Source organism: Parasteatoda tepidariorum, chromosome 3, assembly GCF_043381705.1.
Source record: "Parasteatoda tepidariorum isolate YZ-2023 chromosome 3, CAS_Ptep_4.0, whole genome shotgun sequence".
Lineage (NCBI taxonomy): Eukaryota > Metazoa > Arthropoda > Arachnida > Araneae > Theridiidae > Parasteatoda > Parasteatoda tepidariorum.
Genome location: NC_092206.1, coordinates 18,329,944 through 18,348,340, shown reverse-complemented (window position 1 = coordinate 18,348,340; position 18,397 = coordinate 18,329,944). Strand labels below are relative to the sequence as shown.

Below are 18,397 nucleotides of genomic sequence, written 5' to 3'. Positions count from 1 at the left end.
ATCTAATTGTTAAGGTATTAAAACTTACATGCACACAAAATATTCAATGAGAAAATTGAGGTTTGTCTGCTGCAACTACCAGAGAATAGATATTTACATTTAAAATTTACAAATATGTGTTCCAAAATGAGTGGTTTCAAAAAGTTAAATCGGAGAATTTCTTCGAGAAAATTTCTGATACGCACATGCTAAATTATATTTACAAAATGCTCGACTTCGCGCGCAGGTCGTCGGGCTACCGAAGCGGGGGTGCCATCCCTTCCGCAGAGGATCAAAATTGTGATGGCATGTCTTCGGATCATCCTCCGGGATGTTTCCCAGACCGTCGCCAATAGTCCATTGTGCAGCTCTAGTGCGACGTAAAGTAACAACAACAACAATATTTACAAAATACGAAAAAAATGAAATAAAAAAGAGCAACATACACGATTATTTTTGTATTTGAATAAATATTTTCTTGGATGCAAAACCTGAAAATTAAATTTCTTTTATGTTAAATTTCACAGAAATGAAGAAATTAGGTTTTTATGAACGAGAAAAGTATTTTAAACCCATATAGATTTCTTACGAAAATTGTTCGCAAAAAAATGACAACTAATATATTTTAGTTCGCGGGCCACAAAAAAAGGCTTCGCGGGCCGTATGCGGCCCTCGGGCTGCCAGTTGGAAAGCCTGTTTTAGAAGAAGCCTGTTTGTTTAGCGTTTGTGGTCAAATTTTTTAATGTTTAAAAACTTACTCCAATGCTGTATTATTTAAGCTCATAAAATTTTAAATAGTGCATTGATTTTGATAATTTTCATCTAAGAGGAAAAATATCGCCAAATTAGCTATTTTTAAAAATGTTTAATAATTTTTAAAATATTTTAGTTTATTAGGAAAATTTAAATTTTCAAATTTACTTGACGCAAACTAGTAAAACAAAGTAAGTTAAATGTGTTCCTTTAATTTATACACATTCAGTTAAGAGTAGTTCTGTTCAGTTAAGAAGAGTATTAATAAACTAGGAGGCTCCGCCCCCTGCTCGCTAACGCTCGCCAACCCCCGAGAATTGCTACGCAATCCTATGTGGTTCACGCCGTGAACCATGGCTCGCTGCGCTCGCTCGCCAATGAACACAATGTTCTAGCACAAAGACATAATATATTATCATCAAAGACATAGTATTTTATCATCAAAGACATAGTATTGTACTTATGTAGAAGAATTCTACCAATGTTCTTATTGGCTTTTAAAAAAGTATATTAGCTATTTAGATTGTACATGGTGAAAAAATCAAAACATTAGCTAAATAAGAAACATATTAGCAAAATAAATTATCAAATATTGCTTCACTAATATTCTGCATTTTAAAGCGTGAAAATTCAATGCATAAATAAACGCGAAATATAAAAAAATTCAATGCATTCAATACAAACACTTAAACGTTTTTTAGACGTTTAGGTAGCTCCCAGTAGAAAAATATCAATTCAACAGCGGCCTTTTAAAGCATTCTCACTTCAATTAATTAATTAATTCCTAATTGAGTTTAAATTAAATATTGTCATGTTTTTAGTGCATGAATCTGAATTGAACAACCTGATAATGCTCACTCTGGTTATTGTTATCTGGTTGCTCACTACGTGCTCTTGCGCGCCGAATCCAATCAATTAAAAATGAAAACTGTTGCCAGCGCGAGAAAAGAAATATCATCGGTTTTATTGATACATACGTACGTACGTATTAGCGTTTTATATAATATTGTTGTTGTTGTTGTTAATTTACGTCGCACTAGAGCTGCACAATGGGCTATTGGCGACGGTCTGGGAAACATCCCGGAGGATGATCCGAAGACATGCCATCACAATTTTGATCCTCTGCAGAGGGGATGGCACCCCCGCTTCGGTAGCTCGACGACCTTATATAATATAGATAGATAGATAGATGTGTGTGATGGAAATAAGAAAATACTTCATAAAAAATACTCTTAAAGTCCACAACTTATCTTTAATATTCTTTAAAACATAGCTCCCAACACTCCAAGTCAAATTCCTGGAATCGAAGGAACTGTAGTCCTATGAAGTTATGCTTTTTTGCGTATTATATGCTATGTTAATAAGTGATGTGAGATTGAAACAGTTACTCATGACGGTAAGGTCAAGAATGACAATAATTAGAAAAGCCACACTTTTAGAAGAATCGTTTGTGGTCTAATTTTTTAATGTCTGAAAACTTACTCGTATGCTGTATTATTTAAGCTCAAAAAATTGAAATTAGGCATTGATTTTGATAATTTTCATCTAAGTGGAGAAATATTGCCAAATTAACGATTTTTTAAAAAAGTGTGAAAATTTTAAAAATATTCTAGTTTATTTGCTCGTTCTAAAACTCAGATAATTCTTACTACAAGATGACACATACTGTTTAAAATTACATCTTTCCTTCAAATGTAAGGCGCTGAAACTGTGGTTTTTTTTATTATTCTTTGCAAAAGAGCATAAAAAAAAACAATGTTTCAGATGAGCTAACAAAGATGTTCAAAGATTTTTTTGTGATTTCTATGTTTTTAAAGCTAGTTAGCTGACTTAATTTACTATAAATTCCAGAAACATTTCTTGTGTTCTTTGATTTTAATAAACTTGTAAGTTTCTCAGTTTAGAGAGCCATAATATTAGTTTGTTGCTATGCAAAAATGTTTCAGAAAGGAGAAAAATATTTTTTTCCCATTATAAATCTGATTTAGTCCAACCGGATAAAGCCACAGTTGCTCAGGGGATAGAGCGTACACCACCCATTTAGGTGTCTCAGGTTCGAATCACAGCTGTGGTTTGTTGATATGAATTCAGCACTCGCCTTGCACATTCCACATTGGTGACGTAAAATATCTTTAGCTGTTGACGTATAATGTGTTAGAATCCTCTTACAATCGGGCTAACCGTGGGAGGTTTTCGTAGTTTTCCTCACCATTAGTTCCATCAAAAAATCCTCCCCAAAGGCCAGTTTGATTCGGGAGTTCCCTTGTCTTGTGGGTTCGATTCAAACTTACAAGGACATGGAGCTGAACATCGATAGTCGTCAACTCAAAATTGGGTCGGGTGTTCAACGCAGGTAATAAAATAAGATAAAATCGGTTTTAGTATGCTTCAAAAAATAATTATAATTCACTATTCATAATATAGTTTGTTTTAGATCGAATATTTTTTAATTTTGTAGATAAAGGTCTATTCTATCCAGGGCAGTAACGAATGATAGATTTGAGTGATATGTTGAATTACTCAACTCAAATTCGCTTTATACCCAACTAATGGAAACTTCTTATATTTTTAATTTTTTTATATTTAATTAATAGTTTTTATAATTCATTTTAAACAATATAACTATTGATAATAAAAAATATCCTGTTTGAAACTCCTGAGTTTTCCCCGTGTAATCACAACTTTTTCTGCGTAAAAAAATGCATCAATAAATAACGGTGAACGATGTAAAAAAAATTAATTTTTTGATTATGAAAAGTACTTTGTATTCTCAATAAATCAAAAATCAATGTGATTTGAAGAATGAAAGTCAAATAAGGGAGGGGAGGAGGGAGAAAGAAACGCCGTTTTTAGTTAGGGTGACGAAAAACCGATTCCTTCAAAAAAATTAAATTCGTTCGTGGAAACGCAACATCGAATTTTTACAACACAGTTTTGCTTGTGCGCATCAATCTATTCAAATGCGGAAGCAAGAAAGTTTTGACGCATAATTTTCCATAATAAAAGAAAATAAATTGATTACAATATAGACCAACTGGCGGCCCGCGAAGCCTTTTTTTGTGGCGCGCGAACTAAAATATATTAGTTGTCATTTTTTTTTTTGCGAACAATTTTCGTAAAAAAATCTATATGGGTTTAAAATACTTTTCTTTCTTTAAAAAAACCTGAGTTCTTCATTTCTGTAAAATTTAATATACCAACGAAGCATAAAAAAAAAAAAAAAAAATTCCACAGGTTTTGCATCCAAGAAAATATTTATTATTTGTAATTCAATACTTTTGTTTAGTACAACATGATAAAAATCTGACTCTAATATTTAATGTTCCTTTAAACATTAAAAAGTCCTATATAAAATTTTGATAAAGTTGCGGCCTGCTCTTTGACTGGTGGTTTCAATTGCGGCCCCCGGCCTCATGCAAGTTGGAAACCCCTGATATAGAACTAGGTAAGAGAAAAAATGACGTTAAAGTATTTTCTTCAGTTAGCTGTTTGAAAAAAAAATTTTTTTTTTAAGAACGAAGTCCAATGGAAAAAATAGATCGATTTACCTATTAATAGACCGACATTTGTTTTTTTGTATCTGGTAGGGTTTTTGGTGAAAATTTTTCCGTCCCTGGGATTCGAACCTAGGACCCCTCCCTCCAGCAGCGAATCTTGCTGGTCTGGTGGCTTACCTTCCAGTCCACGGTGACACGTGAAGCCTACCACAGTTTCGCTTCAAAAACTCTCCTCTCTCATATTCGGCAGCCATTCTTCGGCAGCTATGTTTGGACCATAGACCACTAATTAGGGTCCGAGTTTGAAAATTATACCTTGATATTAAAGGGAGCTAGGGGGTCTCGAAATTTGAACCCTACTCGCACCATTTTATTTTTTTAATCCTTTTTTTTTATTATTCTATTACGCTTCCTTTGCTGGATTTCACACACGGAAAACACCCCATGCATGCTAGAATATCCAAAATGTTACAACCAAAGACGAAAAAGAGCAAATAAACTGATTGTCCTGGATTTTTCCAGTTTTTTAGAATTTTCCCAATAAAAAAAATTATTTCCTAAATGGAGGACCCTCCAGAATATGGAAAACACATTAAAAAATAATATAATTTAAAATAAAAAAAAAAAGAGAAAAATTTTTGAAAATTGTCAGTCCCTGGGACTCGAACCCAGGACCCCTCCCTCCAACAGCGAACTTGCTTGTCTGATGGCCTACCATCCAGTCCACGGTGATACGTGAAGCCTACCACAGTTTCGCTTCAAAAGCTCCCTCCTCTCATCTTCGCATTATACCTTTAGGGGCCCACTGTGACCCCCCTAATTAGCCTATAAAAATTTTCTTCTTCAGCCATGTTTAGACCATAGACCCCTACTTAGGGTCCGAGTTTGAAAATTATACCTTGGTATTAAAGGGAGCTAGGGGGTCTCGAAATTTGAATCTTACTCTCGCCATTTTATTTTTTTATTCTTTTTATTTTATTATTCCTTTACACTTTCTTTGCTAGATTTCACACACAGAAAACACCCCATGCATGCTAGAATATCCAAAATGTTACAAAAGAAGTCGAAAAAGAGCAAATAAACTGATTTTCCTGGATTTTTCCAGTTTTTTCTCATTTTCCGAATAAAAAAAATTATTTCCTACATGCAGGACCCTCCAGAATATCGAAAAACACGTTAAAAAATTATATAATTTAAAATAAACAAAACAAAAAAAGAAAATTTTTTTGAAAATTTGTCAGTCCCTGGGATTTGAAACCAGGACCCCTCCCTCCAGCTGGGAACTTTCTTGTCTGGTGGCCTACCATCCAGTCCACGGTGATACGTGAAGCCTACCACAGTTTCTCTTCAAAGGCTCTTTCCTCTCATCTTCGCAATATACATTTAAGGGCCCACTGTGACCCCCCTAATTGGCCTATAATTAGTGTACCCTACCAGAGGAAATAATTATAGACTTCATATCAGGTACACAATGTGGCCCTGTAGTTTACTATGTATGTATATCTAAAATAGTCTTCTGAAAAGCTTTAAATGAGGAAATTCGCCTTCTTAAGAGCTTTAAAAATTCAAAAACATTTTTCCAAGTTAAATAACGCAAGAAGCGATATCAGAGTTTAATATTGACTCATAATATTTTAATTGGATCTCGTATTATATTACCGGGTAATAGTGTACCATACCAAAGGAAATAATTATAGGTCAATTAGGGGGTGCACAAAGGGGCTCTGTAACTTACTATGCATGCGTATCTAAAATAAGTGTTCGGTAGAGCTTAAAATGAGGAAATTCGTCTTCTAAAACTCTTTAAAATTAGGAAGCGCGAAGTCATTTTTCAATGTTAACGTAAAGCCAGATATCGGACCTTAATATTGACCCATAATATTTTGATTGGACCACGTATTATATTACAGGGCAATAGTGTACCCTATAACAGGAAATAATTATAGACCCCACAGGGGCACATTATTTATATTTAAAATAGTGAATTAGAACAAGTAAATTCGAAGACACTTTTCAATGTTCACAAACGGCCCGATATCGGCCCTAATATTAACCTATAATATTTTAATACAAAGCGAAAAGCGAAAAGAAATTCAACCGTAGGTAAAATATTTTTTCAGACAACCTCCTTGCTAATTTTTTAAAAAAAAAAGTTCTCAGAAACTAAAGTCTACTAAAAAAAATTCAATAGGTTTATACTATAAGAAAACTATAAGGACGCTGCTTCGCTAACTTTCCCCTACATACAATGCTTAAAGGTTAGGTTGGCCGTGAGAATGCAGTTTTAAACTTTTGAGAATATGTTTAATGTGCTCACAAAAATAAAAAAAAGTTTCTTTTCTTCCTTTTGTCATAACTCCCGTGAGTATATTAAACACCATTTTTCAAAAGCGATAAAGTACCACGCTTTATTATTTTTAAAAAATATTTTTCAGTGTTCATGACTAGCATTAAGTCTCAGAATAAGAGTTTAACTTAACAAATCTAAATGGCACCCTTTTGTTAATATTTTCTTCCTCTAATGCTATCTTTAGGATTAAGCTTTTATTGCTTCGTGCGCTGCATTTGGCCTTTTTTTAGTCTCACATCGGTGTAATTTAAAAGGTCCCATGCTGCGCTATACCGTGCCTCCTAAGTTGTCTGCAAATCTATCGCCTACACAAGAGTTAATAAATGCTGAAACCCCATGACAACGTGCTTTAATGAGGGTCAAGACGAAGAATATAACAGTTCGTTTTTATTCCGATCCGAGGTACTACTGCGATTTATGGCGTTGGTTTATATAGCAAATAAGGAGAAAATATGCAGTACATACATGTTTTTTTGCAACTTCAGAATTCTTCTAAGATAAGAAAACAATTTAATATAAAGACTATATGCTATAGTAAATTGTTTGTATAATGTGATTATAAATATCCTTGTTCAAGAACGTTACAAAAGAGTTTTGGTCCCCAACTGAAAATTTTGTGATTCAGTTACAGCTCTCAATTAAGGCCATCGATTATCACTTTGAAAATATATAAACAGGTCACAATTACTAATGTTTTCGTTTTATTTGAATATTTGGTTGTGATGTTGATGCGGTGAATAAACATATAAATTCACAGCGGTAAACATTTTTTGCATATTTTTATTCTGACTCTCTAATAACAAGCAAAGATATATTTTGGTATTTTTTAATTATGAAAACAGTTTAATGGTTACTAAAAAAATATTTGTTTCATTATCGGAATTATATTTGTACTAAAATATAAAATCCAAAAAAAGAGTAGTTTGAAACTTTTTTTACGGTCATGTTAAAAAATTTATCAGTATTTGATTTTGTATATTAAAAACATTTCAATGATGAATACTTATTTCTCTTAGATCTAAAAGAACTGTAAATAAGTGTAAATTTCAAAAATTGTTTTAAAGATTTTACCTTTAACGCAAAAAATACACCGATGTTTCATGCTGTATTTCATAACCATAAATTATTAAATGTTAAATATAATATTTTTCACTTATTTTGACCTAAATTAATACAAAATAATGAATAAAAGTATGAGAAATTATAATTCACTAGTTTAAGGTTATTTCAGTTTCCGTTTTTAAAAGCTCTATATGTTGAGCCACCTCAACTAGATTTGGCTTGTGACATTTTTAGCGGCAATCATTGGTCGATTTTCTAGCGTTGCCATTCGGGGAATTGCAATGAGGCTTTTTTTGTCGCCATGTAAGAGAAATATATATATAGATTATATGCATCAAAGCTATTGTTGCATCGAAGCATCTTGTATGTTTGAATCTTCATTTTGTTGAATCATTAAAAATAAAAGTGTTTTTAAACTGTATGATTTCATTGATATTTTTATAAAGAAGATCACGCGCAACATTCTGCCAAAATAGAGATGCCCGGAAGAGGTAGAAAATAAAACTAAGTTAAGATTTTCGCTTCTTCTAGACTTAAATGAGTAAATCGAATTTACCGTTCAAGTTTGACTGACCAAATACAATTTGAAAGTGCGTGAGGGTAATGGTTTAAACTTCTATTGGTTTGAGTTTCTTTAAAGACTTTTTTAAGAATTTTTTGGCACATTTAGTTTTCTTTGAATTTCATTGACAGTTAAGTTTACATTGATTTAAATGTTAATTTCACATATCGTCGCTTTGAAACTAAGCCGTAGTAACTTAAAAAAAAAATCGAAAAATGAGATATTTGAATCATTTTGTATAAAAAAAAAATCACCCTTTTAGTGAAACAACGTGCTACCTTCTTAAGTTCCATAAAATTAATTTAGAGAGCAGATAAATCGTTATCGCATAGGCGTGATACACTATCTTGAAAAGTTAGAAATCGCTCTCCTGAAAAACTTGCTTTTTTGAGTTACCACGGTTTAGTTTCAAAGCGACGATATTTTGTTGTTGTTAAACGTTAGAAATGCAGCACTGTTAATTTGGTAGATTTGTGTTATTATGCTCACGCTATTTTCTATTCCACTTTTGAAGTAATTTATATAGCTTTATGATTAGCTTATAATTTTCGTAGATTTTTTTAGCATTTTTTTAAACAAATTTTCACGCAAATTATTGAAGAGAGATACAGTGAGTTCCATAAATTCCATCTTTAACATATATTCTTAAAATCATCGAAATCTAACGAAATACTACTGAAGAAAGTGAGACGGAAAACAATAAAATATGTTTGGTTTCTACAGGAAGATATGAGTTGAGAGGGATTATTAGAAACACCTCCCTATTTTGCCTAGCAATGAATCTGAATGTGATGTTTTTCAGATCGCCTTCTTCACTAGTAATTCGATGAATTTCGATAACGATTCTTTTCGCTGAGATTTAATTTGCGATTCCATTTGCGCAGATTTTTCCCTTTTCTTATGGTTTCACTTTTTACAAAGATTATAATCATACACATTAAGCTCTCATTATGGGATATCTAGTATAAAATCAGTTATTTGCCATATTTAATTCAAAATATAATTTGTATTTTTAAATATATCCCATATTTCTAAATAAAGCCAGGCTCTAAATGCTATAAATAAATTTCGATAAAACATTTTCGATTTCCTTTTGTTTGATCCATTTAAAGTTAATTTATAATGCCCCGCGTCTTTATTTTTACATCTGTTATGAGTTATTGGATTTTTTTTAACACTTTCATGGTAAAAAACAAAAAAAAGCTGGTTTTTACACTGCAAATTGACTAAATTTTATTAATATTTAAAATTAAAAATTATATTATTCTCTCAGCAACATTAAATGCAGTTAAATAAGATATCTAATTATAAAAATAGTTTAAAAATGGTTTAGTCGGATTATTCAAAGTCGGATCACTCAACTCTGTTTTAAAAATTAGCAAAAATAAAAGCAAGGAAAAGAAAGAAAAAAAATAGAAAAAAAGAACATAACAATAAATATTGTTTAAGTAGGTAATGGGATTCTTTGGATGACTAAATTCGTTTTTTTTTTTTTTCCTTTCAAAAATCCGTTGTTTGTCACTGTTAAGCTTAACGAATCATCGTGCAGTGCTCCATTTCTCTTTAAAATTTAATTTAAGAAAAGTATTTTTTTTATTACCTCTTCCCTATTTTAGTCATCATTTTAAAACTCAATTTTTCTAATATGAAGTTTTATAAAATTCCATATTAGAATTTATTTTTACTCTGCTTTGTTCTAAAACTAAGCCTTTTTGTAAAAGCTTATGTTTTTTTTTTCTTTAGCATTATTCTAAAAGTAACATTTTATTTCATTAAAAACCGAGAAGGCACAGAAAACGTCCATTAAGAATAGCCCCATTCATATTATGAGGAAAAATGTATTAGAAATCAATGGTATTAGGGTAAGGTACGGGATAAGAAAAAATGCTTACACCAGCTCCTTTATTCTCAATTCCAGATATTAATATTTTCGGCATTATGAAAAATATAATCCCTCAGACTTTATTTAATGAATTGCAGAAATCAATAATTTCTATCATTAAGTTTTTCAAATCATTCTTTTTTTTCTTTGAATAATCGAATATTATATCTATATGTTGCAACCTTAGGATTAAATCTGAGCAAACGATATTAATTCTGAAAAAAAAGAAGAAAAAAGAAAACAAAAGTGAACGTTATCGTCTGCTCACCATTTATTAATGATATTCAGTAATACTTTTAGGATAATATATTAACCGATTCCTCAAAACTTGAAAATAATTTTTTTCTTGAATGCAGAATTGATTTCTTTCTTTACTTTTCTTAAAACATAAATATTTCACTCCCAAACTGTTTTGAAGAATTACATTTGACTCATTATTCTTCCAAAACGGAATATGTAATCAGATCCTACGTTTTTGGTTTATGTATTATTAATGAACGAAATTCTCTATTTTTTTCTTCGTTCTCGCAGAAATTAGCAAGATATTGCACATTGAAGTAAAAGCTGGAAGTTGCCATCTAGTTTTTCAACGTCTCTTCGAATTACAGTCCGTGATTTTCTTGTGCCTTTGCTTTCTTTCCTTATTTTTTGTAACCTGCCAAATAAACAGTCGATTTCAATTAGTGGTAGCGGAAGGTAAGACGCAGTTTGGATCTTTCTAACGCAATAACTCCTATTTTTCTCTCATAGTGCTAAATTTGTTTTACTTTGTACCAATTTGATTGTGTTTTTTGCTCACGCTATTATTCCCCGAAGAGAATCTTTTATTGCTTCATTTTATTTATTTTGTGGTTTATTAGAAAATGTGGAAATTTATACTGAATCAAAAGTATTGTTAAAAACAAGATTGCGATTTTTTTTCTTTCTATTTTTAAAAATGTAACGATTAAAAAGTTAGTCAATTTACTCAAATTCTTGTTTTTGAAAACTATTTGGCATATAAGGTTGCATAATTCAATAGAATTTGTGTATCTTCTTTAATAACTTAGTGATTGTTAATAAATTACATAATATAAAACAGAGTAGATAACCGCTAAATATCCTACTCATATAATGCATCTGTGGGGAGAGTAAATATCGACAATGCCAACCTTATCTATCAAAGGTACCTCACGATTGAATCAAGTTAGCATGTCTTATATACTAGTGAACTGATGTTTAATTAATTTTTGCAGTGGTAGTTACGTCACAATACTCCCCCACCAGAATTTTATCAGGGATAGAATTCGATGAACGGATACCACTAGTTGCTGTACTTGTGAAAGATCGGGAGAACTGGGTTAAGGTCACCGGGTTTTTTTTTAGTGCTGAATGTGAGATGTGTATTAACTTCACGGTCGTAGTCACTCCTGTGTTGCTTTTAGCAGTCGAGTGTATACAGGCTTACGTTGTGTATGATCGAGATGAAACCGAGTAGCAACAGTGTGAGGAGGTGGATAATGTTGCAGTCACAATTAGCAAGTCAACTGCTCAATGTGGACCATCCATCGAAGTAGGCGTTATCAGATCGAGGTGGGCGTTACCGTCAAGATAGGCGTGATCATATCACGTCCGGGTCACCAATGTGGGGAGAGTAAATATCGACAATGCCAACCTTCATCTATCAGAAGGTACCTCATGATTGAATCAAGTTAGCATGTCTTATATACTAGAGAACTGATGTTCAATTAATTTTCGTAGTGGTAGTTGCGCCACACATGTGTAGCTGCCATATTATTTTGAACCTAACCCAGAAAACAAAGCAACACCCAGCTAAGGCATTGCAACAAACTCGCCTCAATGGAAAACTTTAATTTCAGTGAAACTGACTTGCATTTGAACAGGTTCTTTAATAGTTGAATAGACCAGGAGTTCCTCTATTCTCTAAATCAGGAGTGTTTCGTAATGACTACCCTCAACATATATTTTTAGAATCCTTGTCAAAAATTAAATCCAAGTTATGTGCCAATAATCCAAGGCCAGCAAATTCATATTCAAGCAAGGAAATAAAAAGGAAATATTATCAAAATTTGGCGAATTGCGGAAGCTGAGATTTTTATTTTTTCTATCTGTCGTTGAACAGATGATCCAATTTTTGAGTTTACGACTACCAATGTTCAACTCCATACACCTGTACCTTTGAACCCAATGCAGAAGACAAGAGAATTCCTGGACCATCAAGTATTAAGAGAAATTTGCCTTTGAGAAGGACTTTTTTGATAAAACAAATCCAAATTAGCGTTACCTGAAGAGGAAAACCACGAAAACCTCACACGGTTATCCTGTCTGCAAGGGGAATCTAACTTATGATCCGTTTACTGTTAAGAATATTTTACGTCAGGACTGCGACTAGCGCTAGCCGGGTGCGGAATTCGTATAGACCATTCATCGCTGAGATTTGAACCCGGGTTATCTCATGAAGATGCTAGAGCTCTATCATTTGAACCACCTCAGCCCAGAAAGCTGGGATTGAAATCATCAAAGATAGTTTGAGTGCAGGATAAAATTTGAAGGTGTTTCTGTTAATTGTCAAGGTTTCAGAATCAAACAAGGTTTACTATTTTTAATTCCGCTTTTGACAAATCGATTTTGATTTTTGGGTTTACTGGCGAAAAAGAGTTGAAATACTTTTATGTTGAATAAAATCTTCATTTGAATAACCTTCAAATTTCATCGGGAAATCAAAACGGTTTTGATATTTTTAGTCGTAACTTTCTTATTAATGATGTGTTAAAATTCAATTGCATTTTCTGGTTTTTCCCCTATCCTTAATATTATTTTGCGAACCCTAATATATTCATACTTTTAGACTTTATTTTTGATAAGGATTTCAAAATTATATATCGAGGACGTAACACCCTGTTGTATTATTTAAATAGTATTGTATATTTGTAAAGCTCACCATTACTATTGAAAAAAAAACTTATAATAATTTTGGGAAAGAGTTGCGAATATATACAATGTTAAGACAATGTCGTATTTGAAATTCCTACAACTACTCTTATTGAAAAACGTAAAAAGGCAGAAAATAAATAAATAAAAAAAATAATAATAAAAATAATAATAATAATACACACACATTTAGGTTTTTATTTAGATTTAGACACAATAGATGAAAAAAAAAGTGGGGAAAATTTGGATTTGTACCTCACCTAAAACTTCTCTTTTTTAAATTATCCAGTATAATATTACCTTGCGCACATCCATTTTCGCGCCCATCCTTGGTAACTAACAAATCCAACGCACTTCAGTACTGCAGTAAGAACGCACTATAAAACAAAACTCCTCGATTAACGCTTTTACTTCAATCTGCGCTTCTGTTTTCATATTTTGTAATCCGGCAATCTGGTTACGAAAATATTTTAAATCATTTTTGAAAAATTTCCCGTTCATGTAAATTCACTTGAATTTGCTGCTCGCTTTATAGATTTCGTTTTATGTTTTATTCTGTTTTTTCTTTGTATTTTATTTTCTGTTTTTGAGTGATATTTTTACTCAATGTGTTATATTTTATTCGTTGTTAAATTTTTTTAGAGTGCTCCTCACCCTATTGTATTGATATATTTTCTTTTGCTATATTGATACAATATTAGAAAGCACTCCTTTTTGCGGATATAATCGTGTGAGTTGATGAAAAGATTACATATTTTATTTTCCGGATTTTTATAATTTTTTTAAACTTTTTTCGGAATTTTTTTTCCGGATTTTTTTTAATTATTTTTATTGTTATTTTTCTTTTTCCCTTTTTTGATTGTTCTGTAATTCTTCCATGTTTTTTCTACATTTTGAACTTTTACTTACTTTTACATTATAACTTGCATTGAATTACTTTTTTATACATTGTGCATTGAACTTACTTTTACATTACATACATATATTAAAAATCAATGATAAAATTTAAGTTAATAAGTGCATTAGAGGTCGCAGATACCCAAGAAAAACTAATATCTTACACAAGAAAAACTAAAAGTACAATCAAAATCTACTAAACTACTGTTGATCAAGACGGGACTATAAACATCAAAACGTGTTTGGTTGCCATTGGAAACATGAACTTGAGGTAATTCATGTAATATCTTCAAGCCATAACAGTTAATTATATATTTTATTTTTTTATAATCTTATTTATTTTATGTTTTCGATAACTAGTTATAACTAGTGCTGTGTTACATTTACATACCGTTTTTGTTCTTTTCCACGCTTAAATAATGATTTACGATTTATAATGTGCATGCACTTTTCTGAATTCTAAGAACAAATATTAAGATTTAACATTACGGAACTCCCAACGTTACCAAAAGAATACCCTCTTAGAAAAAATCAACGACAAACTGTTCCTATTCTATTGAACTACAAAGAAAAAAAATGGAAATTTTTTTAGTTTTATTTTTATATTTATTTTTTTTTCATCTCAAAAATTTTCATTTAAAAAATAAAAAAAATGACTACATAAATAATAATTTTTCTCCAATGATTTATTGTTGGCTATCGTTTGATTCATGCTCTGTTACATATAACCTTTGCATGTCACTCCGGAATTTTTTTAAAGACTTCAATTAATTTGGTTTGTTTAAAAAAAATGTGAAGTGGGTATCATTCCTGTTATTGAGTCTGAGAAAAATTCTTTCAACTTCATTGTCATCGATTGATAAAAAATAATTATTAAAAAAAAAAAAAAACGATTCTTGAACAACGAAGAATATCATGAAAACGATTTACTCAACGGAAAAAACAAAATGGCTACTTTTTCCTCGATTGGCAATTATCCACTTTTACCAATAAATATAATGTCAATAAATATTTATTTTATGTTATAATGTGAGTAAAAGATACATTAGATCTACCTTTTCACCGCCTTTTATTCCAGACAAAAAAAACTTAATAACGTTACACATATTTATTACATCAACTAAAAGCTCATGAATTTTTCCTCATTTTATTCTAAAACTAACCAATCAGATATCTTCTTTCCCATGACATCATAAAGCCCACCATTCCTCATTTTTTTTCTTTATTGGAAGGGAATGAATGAAGTGAAGATCAAATTTGGCGAAAATTGATGATCGTCATGAGGCCCTCGCAAATATTTCCTCTAACTTTTTAATTAAATTATTTGATCGATAATCAGTTGTTAATGGTAGTTTAGGGTTCCATCAGAATTCTGGTAAAGTATTTAATGATCATTAGCTTAAATCAGATTGGGGATTTCGTTTTAATTTCAAAAAGTGCAAAAATATAGTTTGGTTTTAATCTTATAGAATATGTTGAAAAACTCACCATAATACCGATATTTCTAATTTTAAAAATAAATGTTAAGTGCACAAAGTAAGAAAGATGTCACCATTTTGATGCGAATAAATAGATTTTCACAAACTAGGTGACAACTTTAAATGGACGATCTTAAATATGATTAATAAATTAGTACTGGTTAATTTATTAGTTAGAGATACAAACATAAAAAACATACTCTTACTGAACTACATAAAAAACATACTCTTACTACTCTAAAAAATACACTCTAACTTTTTTTCAATAGACTTTAATTTTTAGCCATCAAAATATGGGGTGTAACTGCAATCTGTAAAATATGGTCTCAAACGTTTCTGCAAAAAAAAAAAAAAATGGTCGAAAAACTTGTCTCATAATGCTAAATTCACTTTCTACGCATTGAGCCACATATCGGAAAGTTTTAGTACAAATCGAATTTTTTTACTTTATTTCGTGAAAATCCCGTAATTGGATAAGTTATTCTGAGTGATATCTTTTTTATTTTGCTCATTGTACAAACCTTTTTAAATTCAATCGTTTTAAATAAAAAAAATTTTTTTTTTAAAATTCGACATTAAACACTTTTGTATCACATGAAAAAATTAATTGAATATTAAACACTCGCAATTTATATTTCAAAATGATAAAAGAAAATGTAAGTTCGAAATTCTTTTGCTTTATCAGGATTTTTTTTAAACATTTAAAATAAATGCATCAAACACATTTAATTAAAAAAAAATATTGTAAACACTTCTACTTTATATTTTTTAAAACAACAATTCTTTTGTTTTAAACATTTAATAATTTGAAGAAAAAAAATTAAAAATTAATGCAGAAACTACTGAGGAGCATTTAGAGAGTTTCCTCTCCAGTATTGCACAGAAAGAAGCATCGCATTTTTTTAAAAACAAAAGTGCGGCAAATAGGCAACCTTTTTCATACCCTCGCATATAGCGCCCCGCTGCGGAACTGAGCCTAACTATTGATTGGACGTTGAGTTCATTGTTTTATTTTATTATTTTGATTAGAATTTATAGAATTTTCTTGAATTGTTTGGTTATTTGTATTATTTTTCTTTCATGAAATGCTTGGATGTTTGTTTTTTAAAGGAAGTCGACCTTGAAATAGTTTTTCGAAAGAACGTCGATTTTTTATTTGCAGTTACAGAAGATTCGATTTGATTTGAACTTTTTAAATTTCGTTTTCTTAAACTTATATGTATGTTGAATAAAATACATATTTATATGTTTGACAAGCACCATTATACCATTAATCCTTTTGATTTTAAAATTTTTTAAGGAATAAATATTGATCAGTGTTATTTCTTACAATTTTAACATAAATGCTTGGTGATAAAGCATTATTACCATTATATTCTGTTAATAATAGAATTAAACAATAAACAGAGTTAAAGGAAAATAAAAAATGTAAAAAAAATTAAAAATAACAGTGAGCATAAGAGCAGCAGGAAGAAGAACGTTTGACTCCCAATGAAGTAACCTAGGTTCGAATCCCAGTGGTTAATACGAATCCTGCTCCCGGCTCGTGTCTATCGCAGTTCTGACGTAAAACATCCTCAATGGTAGACGGATCATGGGTTAGAATCTTCTTGCCGTTGGGCTAACCGTGGGAGATTTTCCTCTCCATGTAACGCAACGACTTGTTAGCTGCATCAAAAAAAAAAAAAAAAAAAAATCCCCCACAAAAGATAGTCTGTCTCAATGTTTTATCCAGGAGTACTCGGTTGTGTTTAAAATAAAATAAATAAATAAACAATAAATAACTGAATTAAATGAATAAATTATTTAAATACAATAAAGGAATAAATTAAAAGAATAATTGAGAAACTCTTTTGTTTGAAACTTTACATAACAATTTGATAAAGTGTTTAAAATAAGTTCAAACAATTTTAAATATTATTTTAAAATCAATTGTTTTTATAATTATTGTTTAAACATCGAATATGTTTAAGTCATATATATATATATACAGATATAAATAATAACTTGCATATGTAACATTTGCGATTTAATGCGAGTAAATATTTTCCCTCTTCAATTTCTTGATTTTGATTTCCGTAATAAAAACAATTATTTTTTAAAAGCAATCACTGCCTTACCATAGGAGATAACAATCAGAAAAATGCTTTATAATTCGAATTTTATTTCCTCACAATTTAGTGTCTATAGCCTACGTTAACAAAACAAGCCTTATTTTCAACGAAAGAAAAAAAATAAAACTGAACAAATCGCATTTATATTTACTTATAAATGAGAACTTGTCTTCTTTTTTGATCGAGTGCTATAATCGCATGTTATATCTGGCTTAATTAATACTCGCCAAAGACAAAGACGAAAGGTCCACCGATTTTTCCCAGCACTTAGAGGTGAGGTCACAAGAGAAGTATAATGAGATAAAGGCTGGGCGATGCAGAAGTGGCTATTAGCTTGAAGTTGAGTATAAACGCAAATAGCATGAACCTTTGTTTTGATGCTGTAAGTTAGCTACCAGTGAAAAGGGTATTAATTTTCATTCTATCCTTATATACTATAAGTACTTGTTGGAAAGAATCTTTTGAATTTTGTGGATTTTTCTTCTAAGTGAAAAAAAAATTCTTATTCAGTATTATTTAATTAACTGATGAGATTATATATTTTCAATAGTTCGAGTCTATCATGCTACGAAACATTTCAAATTGGCATTTTATTAATATTTTATCATATATTTGACATTTTAATAATCATCGTAATGGTTATTGTACAGTACGCAAACTAAAAAAGCGAACACCCTGAATAACTTTTGACCTAAAATGATCGGATTTTAACGTTTTTAGATTCAATCTTAATGGTTCGAGAGCTTTATAAATAAATTTGATAATTATTTTATTTTATATCCGTCGTTGCATAGCTGACCCAATTTTGGGTTTACGACTACTAATGTTCACCTCCGTAGCCTTGTAATTTTGTACCAATACAGAAGACGAGGAAACTTCTGCATCAGTACCC

The 18,397-nt window shown here is 30.8% G+C and overlaps 2 protein-coding genes across 2 annotated transcripts in view; one reads left to right on the top strand and one right to left on the bottom strand.

Moving 5' to 3' along the window:
- The window catches only part of LOC107457362 (regulatory particle non-ATPase 7), a 79,132-nt gene that overhangs the window by 30,310 nt on the left and 30,425 nt on the right, over nucleotides 1-18,397 (bottom strand). The window lies entirely within an intron of this gene.
- LOC107457360 (sucrase-isomaltase, intestinal) overlaps nucleotides 10,618-18,397 on the top strand; it is a 61,618-nt gene continuing 53,838 nt past the window's right edge. Inside the window, exon 1 of the mRNA XM_071178373.1 lies at nucleotides 10,618-10,781. The gene's annotated coding sequence lies outside the window, so the exon portion shown is untranslated. The remainder of the gene's footprint in view (nucleotides 10,782-18,397) is intronic.